The sequence below is a fragment of the Myotis daubentonii genome, chromosome 2 (assembly GCF_963259705.1).
Source record: "Myotis daubentonii chromosome 2, mMyoDau2.1, whole genome shotgun sequence".
NCBI classification, from domain to species: Eukaryota; Metazoa; Chordata; class Mammalia; order Chiroptera; family Vespertilionidae; genus Myotis; species Myotis daubentonii.
Window position 1 is genome coordinate 95,705,478 of NC_081841.1, and position 19,382 is coordinate 95,724,859.

Below are 19,382 nucleotides of genomic sequence, written 5' to 3' on the forward strand. Positions count from 1 at the left end.
CCGGCAGCCTTTTTCCCAGCCCCCAGCAGGTGATCACCATTGGAAAGCCTGGCGGCAGGCGAGGCAACAACCCCAAGCCGGGGGTGCTTGCTGCCTGTGGCCTGAGATCGCAGTGTGGATGAGAGAGAGCGCCCGGCTGGCCTGATTCCCCGTGATCGCCATGGCCATCAGAGGGAGAGAGAGCCTGGACGCAGGCTAGCCGGCATCCCCGGATCCCCCAGGGGGCAGGGTGCCAGCTGGCCTGCTTCCCCATGATCGCCATGGCACCCCCGGCACCTCAGCAGCTGAGATGCAAAGGTTGGGGTTGAAATGACTTTTCCCAACCACATCTGCAAATATCCTGGGGAAGGCATCACTGAAGAGTTCACAACAACCGTCTCACTTGGCAAGGAAGAAAACAGTTGGCAACGGAAACAATCCCTTACATCAAAGTGAAGGGCCCTCTGAGTAAAAAAGAATATTTCCAAAGTAAAGGAGGGAGCAGGCAAAAATAATAGGTTCTCATGACTTCCACTGAAGTTTGAGCATATGACAGAGTCAACACAAACAGACAAATTAAAACAGACAGTGGGCCAAACCAGTTTGGCTCAATGGATAGAGCGTCGGCCTGCGGATTGAAGGGTCCCAGGTTCAATTGCAGTCAAGGGCATGTACCTTGGTTGCGGGCACATCCCCAGTAGCAGGTGTGCAGGAGGCAGCTGGTCGATGTTTCTCTCTCATCGATGTTTCTGACTCTCTATCCCTCTCCCTTCCTCTCTGTAAAGTATCAATAAAATATATTTTTAAAAAAATAAAGACAATGAACATTCAAATGACCTAAATCAACTGTCGCTGTTTGTCCCAATAGCAGCAATGCTTATGTGATAATATAGTTTAACAAACACAAAAGAAGTCACATGATAAGAGAGTTTTGGCTTCTAAAGTAAATTGAATATGTTCTTTAAAATTTCTCATGTCCTCCCCTCTGCCTATAATTCTTAATTTTCCAATCAGAAAATTACCCCAGGTGATCCAGTTATATGTAGAACTCCAGTAACCTAACTTATTTAAAACAGACAAATATCCCAATCATTTTTAAAATATTTAAATTGAAATTTTGGGGTTAAAAATTGTAGAAGATATTTAGATCCAAATATATTTTCTGAATAGAAAATATTTCAGTTTTTGATTTTAAAACAATAAATATAAAAAAGTATGTAAGTGACACATTTTCCCAAGGAACTCTGAATTAGTACCTTTCCCTCTAACTTTCTTCAAATTAAGAGAATCTACGCCGTTCCCTATACTGCACAAGTTTTAATGAAAGAAAATAAGACTTTCTAAGAGCATCAAATACATGTTTTCTTATTTACAAACATATATACTCCTCTCTCTCTCTCTCTCTCTCTCTCTCTCTCTCTCTCTCTCTCTCTCTCTCTCTCTCTCTCCCGGCCCCCCTCTCTCTCAAATATATTCTCACAGATTCAGAGAGGAAGGGAGAGGGAGAGAGATTGAAACATCAATGATGAGAGAGAATCATTGATCGGCTGCCTCCTACACGCCCTGTACTGGGGATCAAGCCCACAACCCTGGCATGTGGCCTGACCTGGAATCAAACTGTGACTTCCTGGTTCATAGGTCCATGCAAAACCTCTGAGTCACACCGGCTGGGCTCAATTCTTATTTATAAATTCATTCCAAGGACATGTACAGCTTGAAAAGCTTTGGAAGCAGTTTCAAAAAATCTAGCTTTTAAGTAACAAGAAAACAGTTATAGATGAAAGTTTAAATTAAAAGAAAAAAATTGTTTTAATTTATTCAAGAGTGGGAACATCCTCCATTAAAATGTGTGCCTTGACTGTGGATGGCTGGGTGGCCTTATCACACCTTAGGAATTCAAATGCTTTTTACAATGACAAGAAAGAGAGTTTCATCTCATTTCTCTCCCAGGGTAGATGTCTGTCAACAGAAGGTGGACATCAATAAAAGGTGGGGCTTGCGCAATCAATCCAGAAAGTCAGCAATCTATGAATAATCCAGAACCCAGTATTTATCTCCTCTGCCACACACCCTCCCTCCCAGCCAGTGAGCAAGATAATTACTCTCAAGTCAAGCTAAGTGCCTCCCAATCACAGTGGCCCAATGCTGACATACAAAGCATACAAATAATTCTCACTCTGGCATAAAAGTGACAACTTCTCTTGGAAGAAAAGCAGATACTGTAAATTTCTCAAAGTCTTCCTGAAACATTTTTTAAAGTAATTTTTACTTCTTTAGAAAAAATGCATACATGGCGCACCATCAACACTAATAAAAGAGAAAAATGGTAATTGGCATACGAGCTACCCTTTTCATTGGCTAATCAGGGCTATGTGCAAATTAACTGCCAACAAGATGGCGGTTAATTTGCATATGTAGGCACAATGCAGGGAGGCGAAAGGGAAGCAGGAAGAAGCCCCCTGCCACTGACAGTGATCAGAAACGCAGGGGGGAGCTAAGAGCTGGGGGGCAGGGCAAAGGCGGCCCTGGGGAGAATCAGGTGCCTTTTCCGCCCTGGCCAGTGATAGCAGGAAGTAGGGGTGGAGCCAGCGATGGGAGCTGGGCACGGTCGAAGCTGGCAGTCCCAGGAGCTAGGGGTCCCTTGCCTGTGCCTAAAGCGAAGCCCACGATCGCAGGGCTGCTGCAGCTGCGGGTCCCCGCTGCCTGGGCCGGACGCCTAGGCCAGAGGCATCAGGCCTGGGCAAGGGGCCGATCCTGCGATTGGAGGGTGATGGGGGTCAACGGCTGAGGGCTCCCAGTATGTGAGAGGGGGCAGGCTGGGCTGAGGGACACTCCCCCGCCACACAAACCCAGTGCACGAATTTCGTGCACCAGGCCCCTAGTCTGTAATAAAAGGCCCATTCTATAAAATTTTACCTGGTCCTACTCATATCTGCAATCATAACCATATTTACAGACAAATATATCTATACTAATTAAAGAGTAATATGCTAATTAGATTGGGAGACTTTCCAGGAGACCTTCCAGATGTTCTTCTGGACAAAGTCATGTTGGTGGGCTGAGGTAGAGGAGGTTAGAGGCCAAGAGGTAGGGCAGTTGTGATCAGGCTTGTGGGGGGCGGGGCCGTTGGGGGTAAGCAGACCAGCAGGGGGGCCAGTTGGGGGCAAGCAGGCCATCAGTGGAGGTCAGTTGGAGCTGATCAGGGCATCGGGGGTGGGGGTGGGGGTGGGAGCAGTTTGGAGTGAGCAGGCCAGCAGGGGGAAAGTTTGGGATGAGCAGACCAGTGGGGAGGGAAGGTAGGGGCAAGCAGGCCAGCAGGGGGGGCAGTTTGGGGTGATCAGGCTGGCAGGGGGCATTTGGAGGCAAGCAGGCCGGCAGCGGGCGGGGGACGGGTGTGACCAGTTGGGGGCGAGCAGGCCGGCAGGCAGAGTGGGTAGAGGCGAGCAGGCACGCAGGTGAGCGGTTAGGAGCCAGGAGTCCCGGATTGCGAGAGGGATGTCCAACTGCCGGTTTAGGCCCGATCCCTGTGAACTGACAGTAGGACATCCTTTGAGGGGTCCCAAATTGGAGAGGGTGCAGGCCAGGCTGAGGAACACACCCTCCCCCATGTACGAATTTCGTGCACCGGGCCACTAGTTTAATCTAATAATAGACAAACATGGTAATTGGCCGTACCTTTGCTACGCTTCCCATTGGCTAATCTGGGCAATATGCAAGTTAACTTCCAACAAAGATGGCGGTTAATTTACATACGTAGGCGCAATGCCAGGAGTCGAAAGGAGAAGGACGGAAGAAGCCGCCTGCCGCTGACGGTGATCGGAAACCCAGGCGACAGGCAAGAGCCGGGTTGGCTATGGGAGTGCACCGACCACAAAGGGGCAGCTCCTGCATTGAGCATCTGTCCCCTGGTGGTCTGTGTGTGTCATAGCGACTGGTCATTCCAGTTGTTATGGCATTCCGGTCGCTTAGGCTTTTATACATATACTAGTAGCCCGGTGCCCAAAAATATGTGCACTCGGGGGTTCTCTCAGTTACTAAACGTTTATCGGCACAACACTGACCACGGTGGTGGTGGTCTTGTCAGAATGTGTTCTATTATGCAGATGAAAATCTATTTAAACAGATTTGATGTAGATATTTTCAAAGATGGAAGAATTGTCTCTGTCAACTATTTTAGTTGATTCATATCTTCACTAATTGTCATCATTGCTAAGTTTTCACTCCCCAAGTGGATTGCTGGATATAATAGGTCATGCATCTTTGAAGCCCGCCATGTTCCACGCCACCCCCTGGTGGTCAGCGTGCATCATAGCGAGTGGTCTAACTCCCGGTCAAGGGGACAATTTGAATATTATGCTTTTATTATATAGGACATCTTCAAATACTCTAGTATTCCAAATTTCCAATGGTCTGACATATTTTGTATAATGTATTTTTTTATTTATTGCTTAAAGTATTACAAAGGGTATTACATATGTGTCCATTTTTCCCCCCGCCCTAGACAGTCCCCTAGCCTCCCCTATCCCCCAGTGTCTTATGTCCATTGGTTATGCTTATATGCATGTATGCAAGTCCTTTTGTAGATCTCTTACCCCCCTACCTCCTGCCCCCCAACCCTCCCCGGCCTTCCCGCTGCAGTTGACAATCTGTTTGAGGCAGCTCTGCCTCTGTATCTATTATTGTTCAAAAGTTTGTAATGGTCTCCATTATCCATGAATGATGGTATTTTTCCTTCATTGACTGGCTTATTTCACTTAGCATAATGCTCTCCAGTTCCATCCATGACGTTGCAAATGGTAAGAGTTCCTTCCTTTTTAGAGCAGCATAGTATTCAATTGTGTAGATGTACCACAGTTTTCTAATCCATTCATCTACTGATGGGCACTTAGGCTGTTTCCAGATCTTAGCTATGGTGAATTGTGCTGCTATGAACATAGGGGTGCACATATCCTTTCTGATTGGTGTTTCTGGTTTCTTGGGATATATTCCTAGAAGTGGGATCACAGGGTCAAATTGGATTTCCATTTTCAGTTTTTTAAGGAAACTCCATACTGTCTTCCATAGTGGCTGCACCAGTCTGCATTCCCACCAGGAGTGCACAAGTGGTCCTTTTTCTCCACATCCTCTCCAGCACTTGTCGTTTGTTGATTTGTTGATGATAGCCAGTCTGACAGGTGTGAGGTGGTACCTCATTGTTGTATTGATTTGCATCTCTCGGATGATTAGTGACTTTGAGCATGTTTTCATACGTCTCTTGGCTTTCTGAATGCCCTCTTTTGAAAGGTGTCTATTTAGGTCCTTTGCCCATTTTTTGATTGGATTGTTTATCTTCCTTTTGTTAAGTGGTATGAGTTCCCTATAAATTTTGGAGATTAGGCCCTTATCAGATATGTCATGGGCAAATATGTTTTCCCACACAGTGGGTTTTCTCATTGTTTTGTTGATGGTTTCTTTTGCTGTGCAGAAGCTTTTTATTTTGATGTAGTCCCATTTGTTCATTTTCTCTTTCGTTTCAAGTGCCCTAGGAGCTGTATCTGTGAAGAAATTGCTTCGGCGTATGTCTGAGATTTTGTTGCCTTTAGATTCTTCTAGAATTTTTATGGTTTCCTGTCGTACATTTAAGTCCTTTATCCATTTTGAGTTTATTTTTGTGTATGGTGTAAGTTGGTGGTCTAGTTTCATTTTCTTGCATATATCTGTCCAATTTTCCCAACACCATTTATTGAAGAGACTATCTTGGCTCCATTGTATGTTCTTACCTCCTTTGTCAAATATTAATTGAGCATATTGGTTCGGGCCGATTTCTGGGCTCTCTATTCTATTCCATTGATCTATATGCCTATTCTTGTGCCAGTACCAGGCAGTTTTGAGAACAGTGGCTTTGTAATACAACTTGATATCTGGTATTGAGATCTCACCTACTTTGTTCTTTTTCAGGATTGCTGCAGCTATTCGGGGTCTTTTTTTATTCCAGATGAATTTTTGGAGAGTTCGTTCTAGATCTGTGAAGTATGCCGTTGGTATTTTAATGGGAAGTGCGTTGAATTTATAGATTGCTTTGGGTAGTATGGACATTTTAATGATGTTGATTCTACCAATCCATGAACACGGTATGTTCTTCCATCTGTTTATGTCTTCCTCTATATCTTTTTTCAACGTCCTGTAGTTTTCTGAGTAGAGGTCTTTTACCTCTTTAGTTAAGTTTATTCCTAGGTAGCTTAATTTTTTTGGTGCAATGGTAAACGGGATTGTTTTTATAATCTCTCTTTCTGAAAGTTCACTATTGGTGTATAGAAATGCCTCAGATTTCTTGGGGTTAATTTTGTATCCTGCTACATTGCCAAATTCATGTATTAAGTCTAGTAGCTTTTTGATGGAGTCTCTAGGGTTTTGTATGTATAAGATCATGTCGTCTGCAAATAAGGACAGTTTTACTTCCTCTTTTCCTATTTGGATGCCTGTTATTTCTTCTTCTTGCCGAATTGCAATGGCTAACACTTCCAGTACTATGTTGAACAGGAGTGGTGAGAGGGGGCATCCCTGTCTTGTTCCTGTTCTTAGGGGAAATGGTGTTAGTTTTTGTCCATTGAGTATGATGTTTGCTGTGGGCCTGTCATATATGGCTTTTATTATGTTGAGGTATGATCCTTCTACTCCCGCCTTACTGAGAGTTTTTATCAAAAATGGGTGTTGAATTTTGTCAAATGCTTTTTCTGCATCAATTGATATGACCATGTGTTTTTTTTCTTTCAATTTGTTTATGTGATGTATCACATTTATTGATTTGCGGATATTGTACCATCCTTGCATCCCTGGGATAAATCCTACTTGGTCCTGGTGTATGATCTTTCTGATGTACTGCTGGATCCGATTTGCTAAGATTTTGTTGAGGATTTTGGCATCTATGTTCATGAGGGATATTGGCCTGTAATTCTCTTTCATTGTGTTGTCTTTACCTGGTTTTGGTATTAGGGTGATGTTGGCTTCATAGAATAAGCTTGGAAGTGTTCCTTCCTCTTGAATTTTTTGTAGTAGTCTGAGGAGGATAGGTTTTAGTTCTTCCTTGAATGTTTGGTAAAACTCCACTGTGAAGCCATCTGGTCCTGGGCTTTTGTTTGATGGAAGCTTTTTGATGACTACTTCAATTTCTTCTGTAGTTATTGGCCTGTTGAGATTTTTAGATTCTTCCTGATTGAGTTTTGGAATGTTGTATTTTTCTAGGAATTTGTCCATTTCCTCCATGTTGTCTAGCTTGTTGGAGTAGAGCTGTCCGTAGTATTTTTTAACAATCATTTGTATTTCTGTGGGGTCTGTTGTTATTTCGCCTCTATCGTTTCTGATTTTGTTTATTTGGGTCCTCTCTCTTTGCTTCTTGGTGAGTCTGGCTAGAGGTTTGTCCTTTCAAAGAACCAGCTCTTGGTTTCATTGATTTTCTGTATTGTTTTTTTGGTCTCTATGTCATTTATTTCTGCTCTAATCTTTATTATCTCCTTCCTTCTGCTCACTCTGGGGTTTTCTTGTTGCTCTCTTTCTAATTCTTTGAGTTGTAGATTTAGATGATTTACTTCTATTTTTTCTTGTTTTTTTGAGATAGGCCTGTAGAGCTATAAACTTCCCTCTCAGGACTGCTTTCATTATGTCCCATAGGTTTTGGATTGTTGTGTTTTCATTGTCATTAGTTTCCAGGATGTTTTTAATTTCTTCTTTGTTCTCATTGGTAACCCAATCAATATTTAATAGCATGCTATTCCGCTTCCAGGTGTTTGAGTATTTTGGGTTGTTTTTATTGTAGTTTATTTCTAATATTATGCCATTGTGGTCTGCGAAGACGCTTTTTATGATTTCACTCTTCTTGAATTTGGGGATACTTTGCTTGGGACCCAATATATGGTCTATTTTTGAATATGTGTTATGAGCAGTTGAGTAGAATGTATATTCCGTGGCATTGGGGTGAAGTGTTTTGAAAATGTCTATTAAGTCCATCTGATCTAGTGAGTCATTTAGGATTGCTGTATCTTTGCTGATTGTTTGTCCAGAGGACTTATCCAGTGCTGTCAGTGGTGTATTAAAGTCCCCTACTATGATTGTATTGTTGTCAATCTCTCCTTTGATATCTTCCAGGAGTTTTTTTTATGAATTTGGGTGCTCCTGCATTGGGTGCATATATGTTTACCAGGGTTATATCTTCTTGTTGTATTGATCCCTTTAGTATTATGAAGTGGCCTTATCTCTTGTTATGGCCTTCACTTTGAGGCCTATTTTGTCTGATACAAGTATTGCTACCCCAGTTTTCTTTTCCTTTCCATTTGCCTGAAAGATATTTTTCCATCCTTTCACTTTCAGTCTGTGTGAGTCCCTTCTAATGAGGTGGGTTTCTTGTAGACAGCAGATGTATGGGTCATGTTTTTTTATCCATTCAGCCACTCGATGTCTTTTGGTTGGAGCATTTAGTCCATTTACGTTTAAAGTTATTATTGAAGGGTATTTGTTTGTAGCCATTTCTTTTTTGTGTGGCTGTTTTCTTTCTGAGCTTTTTATTTCTTATTTTTATACCAGTCCCTTTAGCATTCCTTGCATTGCTGGCTTGTTGGTGATAAACTCCCTTAGCCTTTTTTTGTCTGTGAAGCTTCTTATTTCCCCTTCAAGTTTGAATGATAGCCTTGCTGGATAGAGTATTCTTGGATTCAGTCCTTTGCTTTGCATCACTTTGTAAATTTCTGTCCATTCTTTTCTGGCCTGATGTGGTTCTGTTGAGAAATCATTTGACAATCTAATGGGAGATCCCTTGTATGTAACTTTCTGTCTCTCTCTTGCAGCCTGTAAGATTCTCTCTTTGTCCTGAACATTTGCCATGGTAATTATGATGTGTCTTGGTGTGGGTCTTTTCGGGTTCACCTTGTTTGGGACTCTCTGGGTTTGTGTGACTTTTTTCTTCCCCACCTCAGGGAAGTTTTCTGATATTATTTCTTCTAATAGGTTTTCTAATCCTTGTTCATCTTTCTGTTGTTCTGGTACCCCTATTATTCGTATGTTGTTTCGTTTCATATTGTCCCAAAGCTCCCTTAGGCTCTCTTCCTTTCTTTTAATTTTTTTCTCCAATTGCAGTACATTTTGGGTGTGTTTTGCTTCCTTGTCTTCTAATTCACTAATTCGGTCCTCCGCTTCTCCTAGTCTACTGTTTATACTTTCAGTGGTGTTTTTCATTGCAGCTGTATCACTCTTCATTTCTTCTTGGGTCTTACTTAAGTTGTTGATTTTGTCATCTGTTTCTTCTAGCTTCTTCCATATGTTATTGTTTTTTTCATCTGTTTCTTCTTGCTTCTTGCGGAGGTTGTCGATTTTTTCCTCCATCCAGTTTATGCACTCTAGGACCCTTATTCTGAATTCTTTTCCTGTCATGTTGCATGCCTCTGCATTACTTAGCTGCTTTTCTGGAGAGTCCTCCTTCTCTTTCCTTTGGGGGTTTCTTTGTCTACCCATGTTTGATCTCACTGACATATCTAGATGTTGAGTCATTCAGTGGCTGCTCCCTGGGTGACAGTGACTCCTTGGTCTGTGGTTGCTCTTCGGGCGGTTGCAGTAGCAGCTGCTCTTCAGCTGGCAGCAGCTCCTCTGGTGGGTGCTGTTCATAGCTTTCGTGGCTCTTTTGGCTGGTGGGGCGAGGTTTCACATACAGCTGCTGTTCCTCAGCAGGGGGTGTGGTGCTCAGGAGGTTGCTGTTGCTTGGATCTGCTGCGTTGATTTAAAGGCACAAAATACAACACAACATGGCACCACGTACCAGGCACTATACACAAATATATTCACGATATTAATAACCCCAAATAAATGTGACCACCCGAATTAAGAGAATTAGGGGATAAGGAAGAAGGAAGAGAAAAAGAGAAAAGAGAAAAAAGAAAAGAAAAGTAGGGACCAAAAAAAGGAGTGCAAAAATGAAATTGGGAAAAAGGAGGGGGGGAAAATAAAAGCGAGAAAAGAAAAGAAAAGAAAGAAAAGAAAAGAAAAGAAAAGAAAAGAAAAGAAAAGAAAAGAAAAGAAAAGAAAGAAAAGAGAAAAGAAAAGAAAAAGAATGAAAAGAGAGAATGAAGTGGAAGAGGGGAAGAGACTTTTTATATGAGGAGAATACTCCTATAGAACCGCCACTAATCCCAACAAATTCCAGCAACAGCTCCCTGGAGATGAATGCCAACTAGAAACAACCAATAATATAACGATGAAAATAGAATGGAGAACACTAATCCCAAAATAATATAAAGAGAAAATAAAATGGCACTTTAAAAAATGGTAAAATGGTAGCAGTAATAATACTGCTTAAAAATAAGAAGGTAGTAATTAAAAGGGTAAAATCAGGTTATGGAAAAAGAAGAAAAAAACGAAATTGGTTTCTTAGTTAAAAGGTGAAAAAAAAAAATTGCAGTAGTGAAGGGCCTTCGGTTCTTCTCTTCTTCAGTGTGGCTTGCCTTAGACCTGCCAGGTATTCAGGAGAGTGTTGAGTTTCCCTGCGATACACTGTTCCTCTGTTTTGTAAACCACAGTCCTTATTTTAAAGCAGGCCGTATTTGTTTCCCAGACTGCCTTATTTTGTGTTTACCAAAGAGTCAGTTTGTGGGTCAGCCTCTGGGTGGAAGTGTTCTGGGGTTAGCCTCTGAGGATATAGGGCATCTCTGTCCAGTGGAAGTTCACTGCCCAGAGCTGGCTGTGTAATAGTTAGTTACCGGCGCTGTGTTGTTGCTGGGATTGAAAATCCCTCTATAGGCCATACCCAGTTAACTCCCAGGGACTGATCAGGTTATTTTAATCCTTGATCTCCTTCAGGATGGAATCTGGTTGTGTCTGTGCTCCTTGCCTGGGGCCTGCGGGGAGGAGTCTCACTCTCTGGAGAGAATGGCTGCCCCAGTCCTGGGCTCAGGGGTGTCTCAGCACTCAATTCGCTGCCACCTCTCCCGGCCCCCCTTCGCTCCTCAGTATCCGAAATGTCCCATGAACAGGAATCAGTGAAAACAAACAAACAAACGCCGGCCGCAGAAACGGGGAAGGCTTGGTTTCTGTAAGCTTCTTCTCTTACCGGGACTGCATGGTCTGGTCAGCTCTTCAGGCTGTCCCCTTTAGGCTCAGTCCTCCGTGATCACAGAACCCAGCTCTCAATTCCCCCAGCGGCGCCAAGAATCCCGCGGTTCTCCTTTCCCCGGTCAGGGGCTGTGCTTGTCCGAAGGGACGCGGCTGTCTGCCATGCGGTCTCCCTCCCACTTCTAGGCTCAGAGGTCTGGCAAACTTTCCTGCCCAAATCCCTGTTTTTTTTTGTTTTTGTTTTTTTTTTGTTTTTTTTTGTTTTTTTTTTTACCTTTCCAGGGGAGTTCTGCTCTTCCCGGCTGCAAACCGTCTCACCAGCTGAGCAATTTCGCCAATTCCAGGTGGGTGTTATTAGTTTCAGCTGCTCACTCCATTTGCTCCGGGACACGAATTGGGATGCGTCTGCCTATATCGCCGCCATCTTCCGTCTCCCTGTATAATGTATGTTTTGAACCACGATCCAAATAAAGTCCTACTTTATGATTTTTAAATATGTTTCCTTGCATTTTTAAAGCAATTGTTCTAATTTATTTTTACTTTAAAACACTTTTAAAATTGTGGTTTTATTGATTTTAGAGAGAGGGAGAGGGAAAGAGAAACATAGAAACATTAATGATGAGAGAGAATCATTGATCAGCTGCCTCCTGCATGCCTCACACTGTGAGCAAACCCACAACCCAGGAATGTGCCCTGACTGGGAATTGAACTTCGATCACTTGGTGCATGGGTTGATGCTCATCACTGAACCATACCGCCTGGGCTTCTTGGATTTTTTTGAACTTTGGTTTCTACTTTGATCTCTTGTTTTTCTTCCCTTATGATTTATTTATTGAAGAAACGAGGTCATTTTTCCATATTTTGGATTTTGCTAATTATGTCTTCATGAAGTTGTCTAACATGTTTCTCTGTTCTCTGTATTTACTGTAAATTAGTAGTTTGATCCAAAGGCTTGATCAGCCTGGCCAGTGTGGCTCACTGATTGAGTGTCAACCCATGAACCAGGAGGTCACAGTTTGATTCCTGGTCAGGGCACATGCCGGGGTTGTGGGCTCTTTCCTCAGTGGGGGGTGTGCAGGTGGCAGCCGATCGGTGATTTTTTCTCATCATTTATGTTTCTGTCCCTCTCTTTCTTACCCTTCCTCTCTCTGAAGTCAATGAAAACATATTAAAAATATTTTTAAACATAAATAAAGGCTTGATCAAATTCAGGTTAAATATGGAGGGACAACAAATATTTTGCTAAGTTCTTCCATCAGGAGGTACACAATGTCTGGTTGTCTATTTATTTCGGTGATAGTAACTGTTAATCCATTATGGATTGAAAAATGGTGGTATTCTTATATTATATCTTCTTCATTGATTAGCTGGTATATTTCTATAAAGAGATATTGTCCCTTATAAACTGTTTTGTTATGCAGTGGTTATATATATATACATATATGTCTGTATATAGCTTGATTTAGTCTTTTTATTTACAATTTTAAAATAAAAAGGTTGTTTCATACCTTTCAATTGCAACCAACTTTATTTTTTCTTAAGCATCAATTCTCCATCAGAACACATACAAGAATCAATCAGTGAATGCATAAATAAATGGAACAACAAATTGATATTTCTCTCCTTCTCAAATAATTAAATTAAAAAATTTTGAACCTTATATTTATAGTCAATTGATTTTTTTACAGAAGTGCCAAGAATTGTATTAAATATTCATAGAAGCAGTAACCACAAGAGCCAAACTGTGGCAACAGTCAAACACCCATCAACTGATGAAAGAATAACCTAAGTGTAGTATGTCTATATAATGAAATACTATTCAACCATAAAAAGGAAGTAGTAATACATACTACAATAATGATGGACCATAAAAATGTATGTTCCATGAAAGAAGCCAGACACAGAAGAACACATATTGCAAACTTTCATTTATATGAAATGTCCAGAATAGTATATGTAGTACTTGGTATTAATACTGTACCATGTGGGTATGTTACCATGTTGATGTATATCCTTCCAGTTTTTTCCTGCATTTCTGAATAATGATTGTCTTGTAGTTTAGTTGTAATTTTGATGTGGTTGTGGGAGGATGCAAGTACCATGTTTCCTGTGCTGCCATCTTGACCATAAGCCCCTCTAACCTCTTTTATTTATTTATTTATTTATTTACTTATTTACTTACTTACTTACTTACTTACTTTTTTATTTATTTTTTTGGTTAATCCTCACCCAAGTATATTGTTTTCCCATTTATTTTTGAAAAATTAAATATATGCATATTTTTAAATATGAACCCCAGACATGTGCCTTTTATCGGAATGAAACCTGAGACCCTTCAGTCCGCAGGCCAACCCTCTATCCACTGAGCCAAACCAGCTGGGCTAAATAAATATATTTTTATTGATTTCAGAGAGGCAGGGAGAGAGAGATAGAAACAGAAATGTTGAGAGAGAATCATTGATTGGCTGCCTCCTGCATGCCACCCACAACCCGGGCAAGTGCCCTGACTCAGAATCAAACCTGAGACCCTTAGGTCTGTAGGCCCATGCTCTATCCAAAGAGCCAAAATGGCTAGGTCCCCTTTGATTTTTAGATAGCGTGAACTGAGGGGCGGAGGGGGCGAGACTAAGAAACATTGATATGAGAGATACATGGACCAGTTGCCTCCTGCTCAGGTCCCGATGCAGGTTGCTGAGGCCTGCAACCCAGACACATGCCCTTGACCTGGAATCAAACCCGGACCTTTCTGGTCCATGGGCCAATGCTCTAACCATTGAGAAAAAATGGGCCCTTTTTTCCTTTTTTTTTTTTTAAATAAATCTTTATTGTTCAGATTATTACAGATGTACCTCTTTTTTCCCCCCATAGCTCCCCTCCACCTGGTTCCCACCACACCCCATGCCCTTGCCCCCAACCATTGTTCTTATCCAACGGTGTATGATTAGTGTCCAATCTCTGCCCGCACCCCTCACACCCCTTTTCCCCCGAGAATTGTCTGTCCACTCCTTTTCTATGTCCCTGCTTTATTATATTCACCAGTTTATTCTGTTCATCATATTTTTTTATTGACTTAATTTTTAGATTCCCTTGTTGACAGATACGTATTTGTTGTCTCTTTTTTGTTCATAATTTTTATCTTTAACTTTTTCTTCTTCTTCCTCTCATTAAATACGCTTCAGCCCTACCCAGCTTGGTCCAGTGGATAGAGTGTCAGCCTGCCGACTGAAGGGTCCCAGGTTCGATTCCAGCCGAGGGCACATGCCTGGGTTGTGGGCTCGATCCCCAGTAGGGGGTATGTAGGAGGTAGCCGATCAATGATTCTCTCTCATCATTGGTGTTTCTATCTCCCCTCCCTTTCCCTTCCTCTCTGAAATCAATAAAGAAATATAAAAAAGAAAAAACAATTCAGCTAAGTAAATTTGAAAATCAAATTGGCTTAAAAAATAAAAAATGAATACCCTTCAACATTTCATATAATCCTGGTTTGGTGGTGATGAAGTCCTTTAGCTTTTTCTTGTCTGTGAAGCTCTTTATCTGACCTTCAATTCTACATGATAGCTTTGCTGGGTATAGTAATCTTGGTTGTAGGTTCTTGCTATTCATCACTTTGAATATTTCTTGCCACTCCCTTCTGGCCTGCATAGTTTCTGTTGAGAAATCAGCTGATAGTTGTATGGGTACTCCCTTGCTGGTAACTAACTGCTTTTCTCTTGCTGCTTTTAAAATTCTCTCTTTGTCTTTTGCCCTTGGCATTTTAATTATGATGTGTCCTTTTTGGATTCCTCTTATTTGGGGTTCTTTTCGCTTCATGGACTTGTAATTCTAATTCTTTCATCAGGTAGGGGAAGTTTTCTGTCATTATTTTTTCAAATAGGTTTTCACTCTCTTGCTCTCTCTCTTCTTCTGGCATCCCCATAATTCAGATGTTGGTACATTTGAAGTTGTCCCAGAGGCTCCTTACACTATCTTCTTATTTTTGGATTCTTTTTCTTTTCAGGATGGGTGTTTTTTGCTTCCTCGTATTTCAAATCTGTGACTTGATTCTTGGGATGCTCCAGTCTGCTATTGGATCTCTGTATATTATTCTTTATTTCAGTCAGTGTATGCTTAATTTCTGACTGGTCCTTTCCGATTTTTTTGGCATTCTCATTAAGATCCTTGAAGGGCTCACTAAGTTCCTCAGAGGTTTGTTGAAGATTCTTGAGTAACCTCATAACTGTGGTTTTGAACTCTATATCCAGTAGTTTGCTTTCCTCCATTTCTTTCATTGTGACATGTTTCTTTGTCTCTGCATTTTGGCTGTTTCCCTATGTTGAGAGAGTGGCTTTGTGTGGTATGTGTCCTATTGGGCCCAGTGGCTCAGCCTCCGAAATCACCTGAGGTGGACACTCTTGGTACACCCCTTTGTGGGTTGGCCGCACAGTCTTGTTGTAGTTAAGCCTTGATTGTTGTTGGTATCCTTGGGAGCAAATGACCTCCAGGCCAATTGACTGCAAAGACCCGCTGTGTATATAGGGGAAGAACTGCTGTGCTGGAGACACCCTTATGGGGCAGGACTTGCTTCAGTGGTGCTTTGGTGCTCACTGAGTCTGCCTCTTGAGTGTGTCACTTGTGGATGTGAGGAGTTGAAATCTGGTATCTGACCACTGGGTACACTGGCTCCTGGATCGCCAATGAGGTGCAAAATTAGCTGCTGCGTGAGTCCACCCAGCAGGAGCTACAGCGAGATGTGCAGATTTCTCCTCCTTGTTTGGGGTTTGGATGTTTTTGGAGCTCTCTGATCCATCTGCAGTTTGTTAGGTTAGGCTGTAAAAGGACAGGCGATTCATTTGCGCCTCTGTGCACAGCTTGGGTGGGGTTGTAAATTGGGTGGGGCAGGGTCACAGAGAATCACCAGGGAGGAGCAAACAACGATGGCTGTCCGTCAGCCATCTCAGCATCTCTGCGACTCCGCGTCCTCGTGTCCCGTGTCCCCACAATAACAATGATCACTGCGAGCAGCTCTGCGAGAAAGCCACCCTCACTTTCCAACCCACTTCCAGACAGTCCAGTTTCTCCCCATAGGAGTCTGGGTCCCCAGAGTATCGCCGGAAATGAGTTCAGTGCAGTCGGAAGCTTGTATCTCCCTTCCGAATAAAAAAACTGCGCACCGAGTTGGAGCCTGTTTTGCGTGCCTCCATACCTCTGCTCTTGGCACCTCCACACCTCCTAACCAGTGTAAATGTGCTTTTTTCTTTCCTTCTAGTTGTAGAACTTCCACTCAGCCAGCTTTCCCGTGGTTCTGGATTATAGCTCTTTTGTGTTTTAGTTGAAATTTTAATGTGGTTTTGGGGGGTGGCACGTACCTTATGCCGCCATATTGGTTCTCCCTGTTTTTGCTTTTTAAATTTTTTATTTAATTTATTGTAGTAGTGATATTGGTTAATAATATATAGGTTTCAAATGTAACCTCTTTAAAAAATATTTTATTATTGATTTATGAGAGAGAGGAAGGGAGGGATGAAGGGAAGGAGGGAGGCAGGAAGGGAGGCAGGGTGGGAGAGAGGGAGGGAGGGAGAAATAGAAACATGAATATGAGAAAGAAACGCCAATCAGCTGCCTCCTGCACACCCACCCTGACTGGGGATCAAGCCCGTAACCTGACCATGTGCCCTGACTGGGAATCAAACCAGTAACCTTAAGTGCCTGGGACAACACTCAAACAAATGAGCCGCATCAGCCAGGGCATGAAACCTCTTTTTTGAAACTTAACGTAGTATGAACATTTTCTTATGTCATTAAAAAGTATTTAAACATCATTTTAATGAATTGCATCATGTATTTGAACTGTAATGTACCTATATACTGTGAAATGCCGAGTATTTTGAAGTTTACTTATTGATAAATTAGAGGTCTGGCGCACAAAATTTGTGCATGGGTACGGTCCCTAGGCCTGGCCTGTGGTCAAGACCATCTTCCCAGGTGCCCGCAGCCAGCCCCACCCCCCACCGCCACACACACCCCCGGTTCCCATTTTGCCATCAGGTGATCAGTGCCTGATGGCTGGGCGAACGGACTGAGAGGTAGGCTGTTCCCGCTGGCTCTTTATCCCAACACCTGCCGCAGGTGGCCATTGGGCGATGGGAGCCGGCTGGCTGGGGAAAGGGACCAAGAGGTGGTCAGTTCTCCTCATAGTGACTGGTCCAGCAGTTATTCTGCCCTTACAGTCAATTTGCATATTACCCTTTTATTATATAGGATAATGTCATCGTGAACATATATTTGTATATATCTCCTTGTGCATAATTTTGATTCAAATAAGAAAAAATAGTTCATTTACTCATTTTTTCTCTCAACAGATATTTATGGAGTAACTGCTTTGTGCCATTTCTCTCAGGAGTCAACATAGGGGGGAGGGGCTTTCCATTCCACCTTAGGCTCTTTAGATATGAGCTGATTGGTCAGTTACAGTTGGGCATTCTAGGCTTGGTTGCTAAGATACGAATATTACTCAACCGCTGATCAGTAGTCTCAGGAGACATTTCTGTGTCGTGTGACTGCTTTCTCATAGTGCTACTTGCGCATTGGTGTTGGTGAGAGAATAGAAATAGGCTTAGGCCTAGAGTGGAGGTGAGTTCGAACATGAGAAATAAAGTTGGACAGTGGCTGTGTCAGAATAGCAAAGGGATGGATTCAAGGGGTATTTCCTAAGTACAATATTCTGTTCTTGAAGGGCTGTGGGTGGTTCAAGAGAGGAGGAGTAAGACTCAAGCACTGCCTAGCCACAGAAATTAAGTTTGAATGCAGAGCACATACTAAGTTCAATGTGAGATGTACTCAGTTTGAAGAACTGTAACAAATAAGGAATTCTAAAATATAGAGGTAAGGGTTTGCAACTCAAATAAGACTGGAGATATATATATTTTGTTACTCTAAAAAATTTTAAACATTCATTCTGACTATATTTTTCTAGCAATGGTTAAATTTCACTAATTCTCCACATTCATTCTGAACAAGCTAAGGGTCTCCAACCCCTTAATTGCCCTGTAATTCACCTTTCTCATCTTTTCTGTTGTGTTGGCTAATGTTTTAGTTCTATCACGACTTCAATTCTCTCAAATTAGGTGATTATTACTACATTTTAACAGTTAATAACTTATTTAAATTTGCCAGCTTCTTAGTCAGGGTCCTAATAGAAAACAGATTACATACTCAAATTAGGACAATTCTAGGAGAGTTTAACAAAGAAATTAATTAATTAAAGCAGCTTTATCTATGGGTATGTATGGTTAGAGATGAAGAAACCCACAAGAGGCAGTTTAATGTGCCAGAGCTTGTAACAACCAGAGTTTTAGCACTGCTAGGCCTGAAGGGATTTGGGAAAGGAGCAGTCGTAGAAACCTGAAAGAAGAGATGTATGTACGGGGTTATCTTGAGAGAAGCAGTGGCCTCAGAGAATTAACATAGTGCATTTCATCAACATCATGAAATCGTAGTGATATAATAACTCAGGGAAAGTTCCTCATATGTTTCTCTTTCAGATATTTTCAGCAATTTATATGCATTTATGGGGGCATCAATGTTACTCCATCTGTCGTCCTCACTCTTTGTTTCTTTTTCCCAAGCCAAGGATCATGATGCCAGGAGGAACCATGAGACCATACTCTCTGACATGACCATCCTCCCTTTCTGCCGTGTCCTATTGGGGCTATTCATTGGCAAAACTCAATTGCAAGCAAGAGAATAAGGGAACTTACTTGATGTAGTCCATACTGGGCAGCCTCCACGACACTTCGAGTGGAGCAGGGTGTAGGGAAGATTTGGAGAGCCAACAGAAGATATTCAGGGTGCCATGTGTTTTTACTAATTCTTGTCCATAATTTCTCGCATCCCACTACTCCTTTCCAGGTTTATTTTATTTATTGGTGAAGAAAATATATTAGAATTTTTTCAGTGAGGGCTTCTGAGTAATACATGTCTTAGTATATCTGAAAATGTATTCATTTTGCCTTTCACTCTTGAATGTTATAGCTGAGGATAAGTTTCTAGATTGATAGATATTTTCCTTCAAGACTTGGAGGCTATTATTGCATTGGCTCATCTACTATTGCTGACAAGAAGTCTGCTGTTGGTCTGTCATCTCCTCTGTAGTTCATGTTTTTTTCTCTGTACTTTTTATGATTCTCTCACTTTCCTTGATCTTTTATCTTATTCCAATGTATCCCGGTATGGATTTATTTTTATCCTGTGAAAGACTTGGTGTGCTTTTTCAATCTGAGGATTCATATCTTTAATTCTGAAAGATTCTCAGCTGTTATTACTATTACCTTTTGCCCATTCACTCTATTTTTTTT